The sequence below is a fragment of the Pseudonaja textilis genome, chromosome 1, assembly GCF_049901715.1.
Source record: "Pseudonaja textilis isolate UNSWEBS1 chromosome 1, rPseTex1.2, whole genome shotgun sequence".
NCBI lineage: Eukaryota > Metazoa > Chordata > Lepidosauria > Squamata > Elapidae > Pseudonaja > Pseudonaja textilis.
In genome coordinates this window covers 200792615-200808209 of record NC_141990.1, presented here as the reverse complement: position 1 = coordinate 200808209, position 15595 = coordinate 200792615, and positions in this window count along the sequence as shown.

The window sequence follows — 15595 nt, the reverse complement described above, 5'->3', positions numbered from 1 at the left end:
GCATAATGTCTGACTTCCCTATTAATCCAAATGTTAAAGTGACTGGTGACATTTTCTGTTTCCTCTTACACATAAACAAAAGACAAGTTCAGAGAACTTCTGCCTCTGAGAGTTAAGAAAGTCTGAATGAGTGACGTCCTCCAGAGAGAAGTTTTCTGTCACTTAAGCCATTCACATATTTTTTATTTTTTTTAACAATACACATATTTTTCTTCTTTAAATCACCAGGGATCCACATATGCATTAAAGATCACTCAGGTCATATCCAGTTCCAGACAGATTTTGCTACAGTCAGATTTTTATGACGATCGTATAAAATGTTTGGAATGCACTAGTGACTTCCACGGCTATTGTTTGCATGTCGTTAAATAAGCAGAATATCACATAAAGATTGTGGTATTGTCCTTCTATCTGGATTACATAAATGTTTGAGAAGGAAAAATCGTGAAATTTTGATTTATGAAGATACACAGTAAATTTTGATCGGTTGCAACTTAGTTCAGTTTGACACACAGTGTATTGTTTTTCTTACATTTTAGAACAATCTGCAAATCATTTTTAAATCTACAAAATAAAAGAAACATAAGGAAATGAAAGAGGAGGAGATTGGTTGCAACAACAAGTTCACATTAGTTAACAATGATGACTCCCATTTTTTTTTAAACTAACAATATCTTCTGGAGTAAATTAAAACAAAAGCAAAATACGGAAGTTAGGATGGTTGAATCTCAACCTCCTTAGTCAGGTCAGAGAATTACAAGATGTACTTCTTGAAATGCCAGATCATAGACCTAAAATCCTACAAAAGGATAGATTATTAGTTTTATTAATTTCCCCACTTCTATTGACTTTGGAAGATTGCCATTATTACAATTTTCCTAGGGTTCCTGTACTGTTTAATGGTAGATGAGAAAATTAAAATAAACATGTCAAATGTAAATATAGTTACTAGGTGGGAATCTCTCGAATGTATTTCTGATACTGAGATTTGCAAAACTAAGAAGGTTTTTTGTTGTTGATTATTATTAATAATAATCATTGCACAGTCAGCCAGATATTCAGACTGGCTTTGGCATTTTTGTCTATCTATTGAGTCCTAAATAAGGTCCTGGGATAGGCAAATATGGATGTTTGATGGTATTACAGATATCAGCGCAGGATGGAAGCTGTTCCAAGTAAAGCCGCCTTCTGCAACTGACTTATTATTATTATTATTATTATTATTATTATTATTATTATTATTAATATTGTATTCATTAAACATGAAACTCAGTCAATTGAACATTTAAAAATGTATCTCAAACATCATTTCCTGGCACTGATAGTTGATGCGGGTTGCTGCAAGCATCCTAGGTATCAACCAAATATTTTCTTAAGATGTACGATGTTCCGAGTAGCACAGTTCCGGTGTTGTTGTTGCCGGAAGCTGCAATTTCTTGATGTATTTTATAAAATTCTTGAACATGGTACCAAGTGCCCTGATGACAATGGGTATCACTGTTACATGATTCATCCATAATCGCATAGTTTTGATGACCAGGTCACAATATTTCATTATTTTTTCCAGTTCTTTTTCTTTGACTCTGGCATCTCCTAGTACAGCGATATCAATAAATTGCATGCTTTGGTTTTTGACAGCTGTGATATCTGGCATGTTGTGTTTCAGATGACGATCTGTCTGTATTCAAAAGTCCCACAAGATCTTTACCTTCTCATTTCTGACAACTTTTTCCACTTTATGTTCCCATGGCTTTTTGGATACAGGTAAGTCATATGTTTTACATAATGACCAGTGGATTAATTTAGCAACTCAGTCATAACTAGCTTTGTAATCAGTTTGCATGATTTTGCTGCACTTACATATTAAGTGTGAAAAAGTTTCAACTTTGTAATTACAAAGTCGGCAGTTTGGACTGTCAGTGGATTTTTGTATCTTGGCTTTTGTGGCATTAGTTTGTAGTGCTTGTTCTTGAGCAGCAAGCATTAAACCTTCAATTTCTTTCTGGATGGTTCCCATCTTAAGCCACGCCCATATCAAGCTATTATCACATTTTCCTTCAATGTTTTTCAAGTGCTGTATCATCATCATCATCATCATCGGTCTGTGAAATTTGTTGCAGCTGTAAGGGCACCAAAAGGCAATGGCAATTCATATTTCATCTATGGAAATACCAGTATCTTTAATCTTCAATCCTTGCTAAGCCCTTTCAGTTCAAGTTATATATTGGAGTTATATATTGGAGCCTGCTCACTCTTCACTCACTTCTAGCCTGCCCCTAAATCAGAGCTGACTTTAGAACTTAAAGAGGGGCAGTTACTTTTGTGCTCAAAGGACAGTTTCCCACTCTGTCTCCTAACATTGCATGCCATTTATGCCTTAGTAAATGCAAGAGGAACATGTGGGAAGATCAAGCTACAATCCTCTTAAACTATAAATTAAAAATAAATCAGGATGTCAAAAGATACCATAATCCCTAGCAAATGTTTTCTTTTACAGAAAATTCATTTCCAGGAAACATGTTCAGTGTGGATGTCTGATCACTGGTTGTTTTCACCAGAAAAACCATGTTCTTAAGGAATGGAATAGCAATAGCAATGCCACTTTATAGTGCTTTACAGCCCTCTCAAAGCAGTTTATAGAGTCAGCATATTTCCCCCAATAATTTGGGTTCTCATTTTACCCACCTCGGAAGGATGGAAGGCTGAGTCAACATTCAGCTTGGGTGGGATTCGAGCTACCAAATTGTAGTAGTAGTAGTTTGCAGTACTGCACTCTAACCACTGCGCCACTGAGGCTCCTCATGATGGCACTTCAATCTGCACTTTCTAATATGTCAATTCATGTTGCTGCCAATGGCAATTTCTGCAGACCTCTTGGTTGCATTAGCTATGCACTAACTATTTTATGAAGATTTTACAAGTGCTTTTAATACATTTTAAACCTCTCTTCATTGAGGTGCCAAAGGCAAAAATTGTATAAGGTTACTGTTTAACACAAAACAATCATCAACCAAGAATTAGAGTGAGTGAGAGAGAGAGAGAGAGAGAGAGAGAGAAAGAGAGAGACAGAGACAGAGAGAGACAGAGAGAGACAGACAGACAGAGACAGAGACAGAGAAAGTCGGTTGTATTGAGTAATTATGTCTATTTACAATTCATTTTAATCACCTTGACCATTTAATTACTGCATATTTATTTGATCCTCACCACATATTTACAAAGGAGTTGCACAGTGAAACAAAAAAGCAGGAGCATATTAGCTAGCTAATGAGTAAATCCTCAGAGAGGGAAATTGAGAATAAATATCAAGGTCAAAGGGTACAAACAGATGGATGAATGGATGGATGGATGGATGTTCCTTTGAATTTAGAATTCCTGAAATTTGATGGAATCTTTTCTTCTACTCATTTACAGTCAATAATTAAACTCCAATTTTTCACTAAATCAATTAATTATATTTTTCACAAAGCAAGGCTTACGTTAATGTCATGTGCATTAATCAGAACAGAGAGACTGTGAGAGCTGACTTTAAATTTACTCATATTTTTCCTATATTTTTGCTTAGACAATTTAATCCAATCTGTATTATGGTTTACCTTTTGGCTTTTAACACTGATGGAATCTCTTTTATTGGATTCCTGATGATGCCTACTGATGTTTTATGCATAATGATGCTCAAATATAATTGAGCTCTAAGCTTCAGTTTAATTATGGAGCTTCATGATACCTTCAGCACTTTTTCTTCTCTGATTACTGTAACTGTTTTGCCATAACCCCTCTAAAATCTTTCATCTATTAAAACATGAATAGATAAGCCATTTTTAAAAGAAACTCTAATTAGGGAGTTGCAATTATCTTAATGTATCTTCAGTGTTTTAAGAAAAAACCTTTATGGACTGTACCTTGTGGAATATAAAAATAAAATAAAATAAAATAAAAGCAGGCATATTTAATAGACTGAATCATGAACACGTGTATGCTAGAAACCACAAAAGTTATAGTGGAGTATTGCTACCAAGCCAACATATACAATCTTTAGCACACTTTTAAGATACTTGCTATTTTTCAATATATGGCATTTTTTTCCCTATAGAAGTAGTCCTTAACTTACAATCACAATTCAGACCAAATTTATGTTGGTGAAAAACTGTGATAAGTGAGTTTTGCCCTATTTTACAACTTTTCTCGCCCACATTTGTTAAGTGAATCACTGCAGTTGTTAAATTAGTAACACAGTTGCTAAGTGAATCTGGTTTCCCCATTGATTTTGCTTGTCAGAAGGTTGCAAAAGGTGATCACATGACTGGGGGAACACTGCAACCATCATTAATGTGAGTCAATTGTCAAACATCTGAATGTAAATCATGTGAATATGGAAATGCTACAATGGTCAGAAATGTGAAAAATGGTCATGTCATTTTTTTCCTGGTCATAAGTCATTTTTCCCTAATGCCGTTGCAACTTCAAATGGTCACTAAGAGAAACTGTTCTAATTCGAGGTTTATCTGTACTGTAAAATTACAGAAGCAACCTGACTTACGGCCTCTATTTTATCCAAGTTTGTTACTCTGCAGCATGCTAAACTTAAAAGTAGGTATCTCTAAAGCAGAGGTCCCCAAACTTGGCAACTTTAAGACTTGTGGACTTCAACTCCCAAAATTTTCCAGCTAGCTGGAGAATTCTGGGAGTTGAAGTCCACAAGTCTTAAAGTTGCCAAGTTTGGAGACCTCTGCTCTAAATGTACAAATTCAAGCATAGCTGTTCATGTAATGTAGTAATTAATATTTCAACTTAGGGACTTTGATAACTCTGTTTTTTCCCCTTCTATTTCACTGATCACATGACCTCTTATCTCTTCTGATAGCTCCTCAGGTTTGAGCAATTAAAAAGTTAAAATAAAAATTTGCTTCATAGATGGATCCTATTTTCTTGTCCTCCAGACCAAATGTTGTTGACTCAACTATTTCTTTAACTGATATGTTTTACACTGATCATTCATATCTGCTTCATGGTCAGTACCTGATTTTATTTCACTTTACTATGTTCTATTTATATAGTAGATGTTGTCCTCATAAAATCTGAACTTATATAACTTGAAGCAGGCAATAAACCAAAAAAATGCTTTGCAAAACTCTATTTACTTATGTCATATATTGTTGTATTGTGCTTATCCAATCCAAATTTTGTAATACCAGGTTCCTCTATTTTTTTTAATTTTTGCAGTCCAATCACTGATTAAGCAGTATTATTATTCTTAAAGTTACATTTAGCGCCTCTTGCAATTTGCTTCAAACCTCAGTGTCTTCTACCACTGCATATACTTGTATAATACTGATCTTCACTTTTTCTAATAAATGCAATCCTGTCATTTGTTAGATTTTCCAATGAGCTTAATACAAGAATATCTTGTCTATATGCCATTGTCTCTTCAATTCCTTAGCAATAGCACTTAGATTTATATACTGCTTCACAGTGCTTTACAGCCCTCTCGAAGTGGTTTACAGAGTCAACATACTGCTCCCAACAAACTGGGTCCTCATTTTACCGACCTTGGAAGGATGGAGGGCTGAGTCAACCTTGAGCCAGTGAAAATCAAACTGTTGCCAGTAGGCAGAATTAACCTGCAATACTGCATTCTAACCATTGTGTGACCAGAGCTGTGATATTCTCATGCTTTGCATAGTATGTCACGTAATCATCCGACTTAAATTTTTCAAATATTTTTGTTAGGTATAATGCTGGAGGGCTATGATAAAGGGACTATATTCCTAGTTTTGCATGTATTGATAGCAGCAAGGATTGTATTTGCACAATATTGGAAAAATGAGATGAGGATGTAATTCAGAAAATATTGGACTGTGCAGAGATGGATAGATTGACATTTTTTTAAAAAAAGACAAAGGAGATACAGAATATTACTCAACATGGGATAGATTTTATGAGTGGTTAGAGATAAGAGGTAGAAATTAGAAAAGAAAGATTATTGATATGTATGAACTAAACATAAAGATGGTTTATAACTACAAGTATGACAATATAACCAAAGGATTACAAATAAGCTAACATAAAGATAAATTTAGTTAAAATTATTCTGTTGCACCATTACTATTGTTATTAGTATATATGCTACTATTTCTTTTTCTTTTTTCCTCTGTAAATGATATACCCTGACAATACACTGTATTCAAAATGTTTATGAATAAAATAAATAAATAAAGTTTTCAGTCCACCTAGATTCACTTTCTCTAAATTATCTAAGAATACTTTATTTCTTTTTTTAACAATTTCAACATTTCCATCCTTCATACTTCTGACATGTTCCCATTGTTTAAAAGGTAAAAGTAAAGGTTCCCCTTGCACATACATGCTAGTTGTTTCTGGCTCTAGAGGGCAGTGCTCATCTCCATTATGCAGCTGAAGAGCCAGCGCTGTCCGAAGACGTCTCTGTGGTCATGACTACATGCCAAAGGCACACAGAACGCTGTTACCTTCCCACCAAAGTGGTCCCTATTTTTCTACTTGCATTTTTATGTTTTTGAACTGCTAGGTTGGCAGAAGCTGGGACAAGTAACGGGAGCTGTCTCTGTTATGCGGTGCTAAGGATTTGAACCGCTGAACTGCCGACCTTTCTGATCAACAAGCTCAGCATCTTAGCCTCTGAGCCATCACATCCTTTTTTCCCCATTATTTAGTGCCTTCTAAAACTAGGAACTCCTTTTCAAGTGATCAAACTTCAGTCTAGCCACATAGTCTCCTCCAGAATGGTTGCTATTCACTTTGCCTATAAAGGAAGTCTGTATATGCTCCATTAAAGAGAATCACTATTCTATTCAGAATCACTGTTTTCCCATCTTCCTTTAAATCAGTTTTTTTTTTTCATTCAACAGAACGCATACAATTGTCTAAAGATGTAGTGCTTCTTGTTTTATCACTTTGTATATCATTAGCCTTAAATATTCTTTGTGTTGCATTTCCCCCAAATTGCTAGCAGTTTAATATTTGATTGCCCCGTGCACCATTAGTCTCAAATATTATTTAACATTGATTTTGTTGATTGGTTAATAATTATAGTTTCATATCTGGACTTCTGCACTATGTGAGCTTGTTTATAACCCATAGCATTAAGGTCATGATGGAATAGGCACTATGGGAGAGTCTGGTCTGGAAAATTGTTATTAAAGTATGAAGCTTGCCAATTGTTATTAATTATTATGTTGGGGATATCAAGCAATATGTCTTTAAAATACTGATGGTTTTTTTGTTTTTCAAACTTTCCATTTTGAGATAGAATATGTGGAATTTGCAGCAAAAACAGATCTATAGGTTAGGAAAATTGTTAGTCAGTGTAGAGACTGAGTTTTCTTTTAAAATGAGCTATTTTCACATTTCCCATAAAAGAGGGCATGCATTAATACAATTCTGAAAACATCAACAAACAAATGCTTTCATGGAGAAACAATAAAAGTATAGGGAACGATGAAATGAAAGAACACCCCAAAAAGATCTTTTCTCCTTTTCAAAACGCTGGAAGCAAGGTGACCAAAGCTTTATCTATTACTCCAATCTGCTTTAGAAACAAGTCTTTCCCATTTCCAGAATTGGTACATATGCATTTATTTTCAGCATTTTATTGCATTTGGGGGCAACGAAAAACAAACTTGGGGTGCTTTGCAGAAATCAAACCTGCATAAAAACATTCATGGTACAAATAAAATTAATGCAATAACATCCCAGTGTAAAAAAAATCTGTTGATACATTTCATGGATGATCTGGTTGCAACTCGCATCATGCGACTGCAAGATGCTGTAACCCAGGGGTCTTCAAACTTGACAGCTTTAAGACTTGTGGACTTCAACTCCCAGACTTCCTCCTCCAGTCATGTTAGCTCAGGAATTCTGGGAGTTTAAATCCACAAGTCTTAAACTTGCCAAGTTTGAAGACCCTTCCTGTAACCTGTAAAAGCAAGGCAGGTGCCAAGTGCCCAGATTGCAATCGCATGACCGCCAAGGGTGGTGCAACTATCATAACTTTAAGGATGAGTCATGTCACCCTTTAGGCCTTCCTAATTTTGAACCATTGTTAAATTAACAGTCGTAAATCAAGGATTACCTCTAAGGCCTGTTTAAGCAGGGAGATGGCAAAGACCCCAGGGGAGAGAGTTGATTTGCTTGGAGCAGGAGGTCCCCAACCCGTGGCCCACCGCACACTACCTATTCACAACCGGGCCCTGTGAGTGGCCGGCTGGTGCATGCATGCGCTCTCAGCCCCACTGGTCAATACACCCACACACACACCCTCCCTTAAAACCATCCCTTCTTTCCAACCCCCACCCAGGTTCTGGGCCCCCAACCGGGAAATGTTGGAGAACTCTGGCTTGGAGCATATTGTAAGAGCAGAATTAAGCAACTCAGTACTGAAGAAAGGAGCCTCAAATTGTGACCCAGAAATCTCTAGGGAATCAACCTGAGCAAAGAAGCGGATCACAATGAATGGAAATCAGAAATTAGTTAGAACTTGCTTATCTGTAGAAAAGAGCTGTGAGGGAAATCCCTCCTCCTGGAGATAAACATTTACGGGAGGCTCTACACCCTGCTCAGGTTGCTGATATTTTGATTGTGTCTGCCAATTGTTTTCAGAAATGTGGATTCTGCTTTTTGTTCAGAAGTTTATTGCCCTGTTTATGCATTCTTCTCTGTTTTGTTCCACCTTAATTTTCTTGTACCATGGTGCAGGTTCCCCTAGCATTTTAAAGACAGACGATGTTGAGACATTGTTCGTATTTTTATTAATGCTAAAGGCTTTATTCCATTGTAATTGTTTCAGCATTTAACCTCTCCTTATGCTTTGTAAAAATAAAACTATTTTTTCAAAACGCAAACTGATATTATCTTTTCAAAAGGAGACAGGACTGCTGTTCTCCGGTCTGAAAGCTTTTGAGACACGTGAGTTCAGCAACCTCTCATTCAATTGTGCCAGCCAAGTTTTTTTATTTTCAAAACAGCAACTGTGAGATCTGTAATGGAGTGTCCTGGAAGGTTAACTACAAAGCAGGATACTACTTTGTCCTGTCCTACATAGGACAAACAGGCCACACTTTGTACAAAAGAATTAATGGACACAACTTTGACTTCCCATCTCAAAGCAAGGACAAAGGAATATCAGAGGATTTTAACAGCTGATACTGTCTGAGAAGGTACAATAGACACAGTGGGGTTTAAAAGTACAATTGCTAATTGAGAAGTTATTGTAATTTAACAGGAGAACTACCCTGAATTCCCCTTCTTTTACTCCGGCCTACTTAAATTTTAACCCTATATCAGTTTACTGATACCATACCTGACCCTAGCTCACAAATCTTATGTTTTTAATCAAACACGTTAGCCTGTTTTCAAGAATCCTGATTTGCACTAACCATATATAACGCAAAGGTCAAATCAGAGATTTTTTGCACAAAACATAAGATTATATCCCCTGGGGGTTTCTGTATCAACATTTAGCAAATGATACACTTTAAAGCAGTTTTATCAGTTCTAAATGAGAAGGTTACTGTTTTCTTCTCAAAGGAAATATGTGAGTGTGCTATAACATCAGCTAGGAATGCATCTGAGAATGCTGTGCATTGATTGAATGAATGAATGAATGAATGAATGAATGAATGAATGAATGAATGAACGAACGAACTAATGGGAAAGACCAAGTGGTTTGCACAGCAGTCCATTTTGCCAAAAAGGTTGTCACTTGCCTTCCCTGTGCCTAAGAGGCTTGAGACTGACTTTGCTTGGTGTGTTTGTTTTCAGGATGTGCTGCTCCACTGGAATCTGTTACCATTCAGCCATATTTGTTTATTTTCTTTGTTGCCAACTTTGTCTCTGAAAATAAACTGTTTGGTGTCATAAACATGACATAAACATTACAGAGCTGGTCTCTACAAGTGCTAAGAAGGGACATTTGGAGACAGTAGCAATTTATGACCTGGCCTTGAAGTTATGAAAGTGGCATCACCACTGCAGTCAGGTGGTCACAACTGGGGCGCTTGGCAATTGGCTTGCATTTACGACTAGTTGCAGCGTCCAGCAATCATAGGATCATGATTTGCGATCTTGCCAGCGGGTGTTCAACAAGCCATGTCAATTGGGAAGCTGGATTTCCTTAACAACTACGTGGTTTATTTAATGATCATGGTGATTGGCTTTAATGAGCATGCAAAAAAATGATATAAAATTGAGTCCGGTTCACAGGATGACTTACTTAATTCCCATATTGCTTAGTGACCAAAATTCCCAATTCCAATTGTAATCCTAAACCAAGGACTACCTCTGTTTGATTCAACCTAAATATAGATCTCTACATTTCTTTCTCAATTGGATCATCAGCTCTAAAGCTCTCTATAATATTGTTTCACATATATGTATAAAATAACACTGAATAAATTATAAAATATTTCATAAGAAAATCAGCAGTGCATGAGGTCATATCCATTTTACAAAAGAGCAATATAATTTTCATCCCATTTATTCAGATAAATGTATTTGATATACATAATTTGAAATTCTAGAATAAAAATACATTCTGATTTTGATGATGGTGAAGTTATTTGGGTTTTGTGCGCATGTAATGTGAGTCTTATAAGAAAAACAGTTATATCTTGGCTATAAATAGTTGATTCTGCAATTCTGTGCAGAATTATAGAATTAGTTCTTATTTTTTTTAAACTCCTCTATATCATTATCAGATTTTTTTTTGTAGATTAACACATTAGTTGGGGCTTGAAATGCAGTGCCTGCAAACCATATGATACATATAACCAAACCCAGATGGTGCATATTTTGAAAAAAAAAAAGTTTAAATAAAATACTTAAAATCTCATGCTAAGTCTCACAAGATGATTGGGGCTATACTGCTATTTCCATCCCTACCTCCTCTTAATTTAATTTCATTTTGTCCATGACAGAAACTAGCAGCAGAAGTCTTAAACAGCACCAGTGATCCATATCTATGGAACAATTAATTTAGTATATTATTAAAGTTTGCAGCCCACATTCAGGAATTATCCATACATTTGTCTTCATACAATTTTTTATTAAATATAAGTTTATTAAGAATTATACAAAAATAGTAAAAACTATTAGAAACTAAGCTTAAAGAAAATGAAAAGAAAAAAGTGCAGAAAAAAGAAAAAGAAAGAATATAATAAAGAAAGAGAAATATACCCTTATAATAACATGTATAAACAGATTTAACAATTCTCCCCCACACCCTGTAAAATTAGATACATTTTTTTTCTTTCTTTTTATAGTTCAGCATTTATCTTTAAGCAAATCCCCAAATATTAACATTTCCATCCTTGGAAAGGATTGATAAAGGATTGTTATATTGCAAAAAAAATAATAGTCTTATTTTGATCAAGTAAACCAACTTTATATTTCTTCCTTTTACATCTAACAATGTTAATATTTAATTCAATCAGGTATATTTCATAGGATCTGATTTCTTTACAATTCTTCTTTATCCTGTCACAAAGATTTCTCCATGGCTTTAACAAGCCTCTTTTGTAGATCCAATAATAAAACATTTTCCAGGTCGTTTGTTTTCTGCATCCTTTTGTAATTCCCTTTTAATTTTTAAAACTACAGTCAGCTTCTTTTGTAAGTAAAGCATCCTTTTTCAAATTGTTCTCTTAGTCTGTCATTTGTCATTCCACATTTTGCGCTTTTGTATTTTATGAGATTAAAAATTTCATATGTCATTCTTTCACTGAAATCTTTTAGACATAGTTTATCCACGGAAGCAGACCTTACTGAGAATAATGATATTTTTAATCTCTGGCTCCATTTTTCAAAGATCTTTAATATTTCCAATTTTATATTCTTTTGTGTCATTTTTTAAGTTCTAATATTAACGACATCAGCCTTGCATTTTTTTTTGTTTAAAATCTTTAATCTCCTCTAGTGTTTAGTTTCTAAAATCATCACGTATTTTGTGATTTTTAATAACCAGAATAGCCTAAATAAGTCTCTTTCCCATGAGAATTGCTTATTTTTTTATAGCTAATTCCAAAATGTTATCTTAAAAGTCAATATTCCAGATTTATCTACCCCATTTTATAACTTTTTAGATCAAAATCTTACCGTATTTCCCCATGTATAAGCACCCCCTTTGTATAAGCCACCCCCCCAATTTTTGGACTGTGAAGTTTTGAAAAAAATATTTTATTAGAGAAACAAGTTATGAAGAAAGAAAATTTACAAAGAAACAAAATTCGACGTCTAGATCTACAACTTCGGTCATGACGCCGAAAGTGGTGCGGGCGACGCTAGCAATCTACGCATCGGAACGAGAGTAGGAACGAAGCATTCAGGCCGATGCCTAGCGTATGCATTTCTATCGCGTACTCGCACTCGTAATCGTATCATCACTTACAATTTTTACAAAAAAGTATAGCATACTGCTGGAAAACCAGTTTATTCCTACTTTATTATTTTATGCATTTTTCACGTATAAAAAGTGTACCTGCTTTGTATATGCCACCCCCCTACTTTTTGGGCTTGAAAATTTTGGAAAAAAGGGGTGGCTTATATATGGGGAAATACGGTATTTATCTTTTTGCTCTTTATTTCAATCTCAATGTTATTTCAGTTTTTTGAGTTCTTAAACTTGAAATTAATTTTCTTTTTGCTCAAGTTGAAGATAAATTAATCCAATGAAAATTGTTCAACCATTCCATATATCTCTCTAATAACTTTAAGATAGTTAATAGGAAATTTCTGGAAGTGGTTAGAAAATGTGGTTTGCTAATTTAGTATCCTTTAAAGCAGGGGTGTCAAACTGGTGGCCCAGAGGCCGGATGCGTCAATGCAGGCCACACCCACCCCAGCTCCGCAAAGGGAAAAAACATCATGAAACATTACGTGATGGCAATGTGACACCCATGCTTGAAAGCCTTTATCTGTGATTGTGACCTAGACTGGTGGTCCCATCATCTCCTGGTGCTCGAACCTGTGGAAAACCACTGGTCCTGCAAACTCCTCACCAGGAGCAGCCATCCAGAGCACATGTTGCTGATTGTCTGTCCTCTTCTTATTCGAAGAGCTTCCAAGGAACCATTCTACGCACAGGTTCTTTGCTGAGGGAATTGAGCCCAAAATTATCTATAAACTTTGTGACTGAAGGAGAATGAATCTGGGTCCCCAGTCAAATCCAACACCTTCCGTTCAATCCTGCATTGTTTCACTTGACTAGAAAACATAGAGAAGACATGCTTTAAAATAATGATTATGCTCCTGAGAATTAAGGAAAATCAGAATGTTCAAATCAGAATGTTATTTGGATCTGGGTTAAAGAGCAGCCTATTGGGCAGATATAAAAGACAAAAAATAGATTGGAAAGTTAGAAAAAATGGCCCAGAAATAACATACCACTAAGTAAACATATTGCAGCATGAACTGACTATAATGGCTTTGCTGTACTTGTAGAGTAGGAGTTTCAAACTCATGTCTTCATGGCAGCATCATGTGATGTATTGGCACTTCTTTCCCCTTCCCTAAATGTTATCATGGCCAGCATGTGATGCATTCAGCCCGTAGGCTGGGAGTTTGACACCCCTGTTGTAGAGAAACATGCAAGGCCTGTTTAAGGAAAAAAAACACAAAAACCACTTGCAGCATTTACTTACCGGGGATAGGTAGAAACACACAAAGTTAATCCTAGTAAAAATAATTGCATCCCAAGGATGAAATTGTAATACTGATCTAGATTGGTTATTCTTGCTTGATTGATAAGGTACACCTCCAATCAGTGGTACCTGACTAAAGCTCACTCCATCATTTTTCTTTCAGGATGTCCCAAAACTCTGAAGATACAGATATTTGTGGAAACCAAAATTTAAACAAAACCTGTTCTGATTTGACATCAGTTTGCCCCAATGAATAAAAGATCTGTCCAAACTGCCCACTTCATCACCATATGTGGGATTCCTGTAAATCTGGTTTACATCCATCTTTTTAATCTATTTTGGATGGAAGGAAATCTATTGTAACATAAATGAACATAGATGTTCAGGTATATCAAGATTAAATTTATTCTTAGCTCATTGTGAGAAGAGAATTTCAATCTAAATTTGATGTAAGGCCAAATTCTTCTAAATTTACTGTACTTGTGTATTCTTTTCTGAGGATACCAGCCTTCCAATGTCTCTAATATCAGTTGCCATATTGTTCCTCTCAGTAGGTTACCAGAGACTTTGTTCTGTAGTTAAAACTTCATGTTTCTATTAAACTCTCAGTTGAGATATTTGGTGGTAAACTGAGAGAGCAAAGCTATCTGGCAGGTGATGTTTTCTTTTTAAAAATATAAAGGCTTTCTACAGAAATACAAATTGCAGTAATCTCACCAAAAAATTGTTAAAAGTGTCATTAGTGTTGCCATGCTCCGAACTAACTCAGCTGAGGTCCCAGTTGTTAGAAGTTTTACTTTAACTGCTGGCAAAAGGAAGAAGTGAGATGCAGCCTTTTTTCCTGGGGTGTTAAAGGCAGTCTGGCAAACTCCTTCAGCCCACCTGTTCTTGTATGTGTGCACAAGTTTCCTTTTCCTAAATGATCTGTTTATGATTAAAAGTGATACATTATGACCTGTTTATTTGCAGTGGTAAGATTAAAAAATATATATTATTGGTTCTGTGGGTGTGGCTTGGTGGGCATGGCAGGGAAAGGATACTGTAAAATCCCCATTCCTGGGGGAAGGTTATTATAAAATCCCCATTCCCTCCCCACCCCACTAACCTGCTTTCCAGCTCCGTTCTCCTGTGCAGGGCAACAAAAGAAGACCCAGCCAATCAGCTGGGACTCAGGAGACAAAGAATAGATGGGGGCGGAGCCAGTAGGTGGCATTTGCCGGTTCTCCAAACTACTCAAAATTTCCACTACTGGTTTTCCAGAACTGGACAGAATCTGCTGAAGACCACCTCTGTTATCGGGATACAGCAGTTAAGAACAGAGGCTTCAATGCTTCTGTATAAATAAATGGTTGTCTCCTTGTAACTACAGGTAATCCTCAATTTACAACAGCTCATTTAGTGACCATTTGAAGTTACAAGGTCACTGAAAAAAGAGACTTATGAACAAACACAACAATAAATAAAACTGTAAATAAAAATAGATACAAATCTAAAAGTTACAAGAATAAATAACATCAAAACAAAAGTACTAACCCTGGGGAAAAGGAGAGTTAAAATGGCTCCCTCAGCAACAGAACCATCGGGACAAATCTCCAGGACTGGAAACACAACCAGTCTTGAGGGCCCTATGAAAAATTGGAAGAAATGGAGCCAATCTATTTTGGGGGGAAGGAGAAAGAGAGAACCACAGCTGGGTGTCATAAAATTCAAGAGATAAAAGGAAATACTTCTTCCAAAATCATTTTCAAGTTGGAGTGATAAACTGTTTCAATATTTTTACAGATAGATTCATTCTGTTCATGGTGAAGAGATGATCAATGGCTCTTGATCAAATATTACCTCTAATACCAAAGCAGCACTGGAACCATCTGTTGGGGGACATGAAAGGAAGACTATTTTGCCACATTTCCACTTAGAAGCAT